The sequence below is a fragment of the Gossypium hirsutum genome, chromosome A07, assembly GCF_007990345.1.
Source record: "Gossypium hirsutum isolate 1008001.06 chromosome A07, Gossypium_hirsutum_v2.1, whole genome shotgun sequence".
Classification (NCBI taxonomy): Eukaryota; Viridiplantae; Streptophyta; class Magnoliopsida; order Malvales; family Malvaceae; genus Gossypium; species Gossypium hirsutum.
In genome coordinates this window covers 69,517,789-69,520,216 of record NC_053430.1, presented here as the reverse complement: position 1 = coordinate 69,520,216, position 2,428 = coordinate 69,517,789, and the positions used below count along the sequence as shown (strand labels likewise).

The 2,428-nt window shown below is 38.7% G+C and overlaps 1 non-coding gene across 1 annotated transcript; it reads right to left on the bottom strand.

The window, feature by feature from the left end:
* Positions 1-515: 515 nt before the first annotated feature.
* LOC121204288 (small nucleolar RNA R71) lies at positions 516-622 on the bottom strand. Its single transcript, XR_005899216.1, has one exon. It is a non-coding gene; the product is annotated as a small nucleolar RNA R71 (small nucleolar RNA).
* Between the last annotated feature and the right edge of the window lie 1,806 nt (positions 623-2,428).

The following is a 2,428-nucleotide window of genomic DNA, read 5'->3' as shown; positions in this document are numbered from 1 at the left end:
TTATTTCAGGTGTTTATGAGTATTGACCGACTTATCGATTTACTCCCTATAGACCCTGAGATAGAAAGAACTTTTCGACAGAGAAGAAATAAGCAAGTCAGAGAAGGACTGAAGAAATGAATCTCGAAAATTTGAATCAAGGAAATGGAGCAGAACCTGCTCAAAATCCTATCCTTATTGCTCATGATCTTAATCTGGGTATTAGGAGACTCAAAATTGAGGCACAAGAATTCGAGCTGAAGCCAGTCATGTTCCAGATGCTTCAGACTGTGGGCCAATTCAGTGGAATGCCTATTGAAGATCCTCACCTTCACTTAAGACTGTTTATGGAGGTGAGCGATTCTTTCAAGTTAGTCAGAGTACCCGAAGATGCATTACGATTGAAGTTGTTCCCAAAATCACTACGGGACAAAGCTCGAGCCTAGTTGAACTCATTGCCACTAAATTCAATTTCCACATGGCAAAAGTTAGTAGAAAGATTCCTTATGAAGTATTTCCCGCCTAGCAAGATTGCTAAGTTGAGGAATGAGATCATTGCTTTCTAACAAATGGATGATGAGTACTTGTATGAGGTATAGGAATGGCACAAAGAATTATTGCAAAAGTACCCTCATCACGGAATCCCTCATTGCATCCGACTTAAGACGTTTTATAATGGTCTTAATGCACACACGATAATGGTAGTGGACGCTTTTGCTAATGGTGCTTTCCTTTCTAAGTCTTATAATGAGGCTTATGAAATCATTGAGAGGATTTCCAGTAACAATTATCAATAGCCAACCAATCGAGCAGCATCAAGAAGATAAGTCGTTGGAATACATGAAGTAGACTCTCTAAATTCACTCGTATCTCAAGTATCATCCATATCATCAATGCTTAAAAAATTTACCACTAATGGGTTTAATAGTTTTGCAGCTCAGCCACCAAGTCAAGTTGAAATATAGCCTGTATCTATTGTGGGGAAGGACATTTGTTCAATGAATGTCCATCGAACCCAGAATCTATTTATTACATGGGTAACCAGAACTACAATCGAGGAAGGTAAGGATTGCAATCCAATTTCTATAACCCATTGTGGCAGAACCACCCTAGTTTCTCCTGAAGTAACCAAGGGGATAGACCCAATAACACATATGCCCAACCTAGACCAATAACACATATGCCCAACCTAGACCAACTCAGCCACCTATTTTCACCAAACAAGTTCATGAACAACCTCAAGTTGAACCATCCAATGGCTTAGAAAACTTTTTGAAGGCATACATAGCCAAGAATGATGCCTTAATACAAAGCCAAGAAGCTATATTAAAAACCTGGAAAACCAAATGGGACAGCTTGCAATTAAACTCAGAAACTGACCACAAGGTGCTTTACCTAGTGATACGGAGAATCCAAGGAATCCATGGAAGGAGCATTGAAAAGCGTTGACATTAAGGAGTGGAAAGACATTAGAACCCAACACTATCGACGTTGTAAAGGAGTCAGCTGATGCTCAAGACTCAGAGGAAGTTCAACCGAGTGTTGAAATTTTAGTTCCACTGGAACCAGAATCTACAAAATTAGACAAAGTAACTTCAGAATCAGCTAATTCTGATCAACTAACAACTTCGTTAGATGCAGAATTGCCATAGAGGACAAAACAACCAGTTCCAGTAAAGAAACCTCCACCAACCTACCCTCGAAGACTTCAGAAGCAGAAGCAGGAAATTCAATTGAAAAAGTTCTTAGATGTACTCAAGAAACTTCATATCAACATCCCGTTGGTTGAAGCACTTGAAAAAATACTGAACTACTTCAAATTCATGAAAGATATCCTGTCAAAAAAACGAAGACTTGGAGAATTTGAGATGGTAGCCCTTACGAAGGAATGCAGTGCATATCTTCAAGACAAACTACCCCCAAAGTTGAAGGATCCTGGCTGCTTTACCATACATTGCAACTTTGGAGCAACATATTGTAGTAAAGCACTATGTGACTTAGGTGCGAGTATCAACTTGATGCCTATGTCAGTATTTAGAAAGTTGAGGATAGGTGAAGTGAGACCTACTACGGTTACACTTTAATTAGTAGATCAATCCTTAGCACATCCAGAAGGAAAAATTGAGGACATATTGGTACGAGTAGACAAATTTTTTCTTTCTTGCTGACTTTTTTGTTCTAGACTTTGAAGTAGACAAAGAAGTGCCAATAATCTTAGGAAGGCCCTTCCTAGCAACCGAAAAGGACCCTTATTGATGTGCAGAAGGGCAAGCTTACTATGCGTGTTCAGGATGACTAGGTAACATGTAACATCCCAAATTATTGGCTAGTCAGAACAGTGGTTTCAAGACCAAAAATTTGAAATAAAAATAAATATTTTATGATTAATTGATGGTCCATGATTTGATTGCATGGTTGTGTGAAACTTTCATGAATAAATTCTATGCCT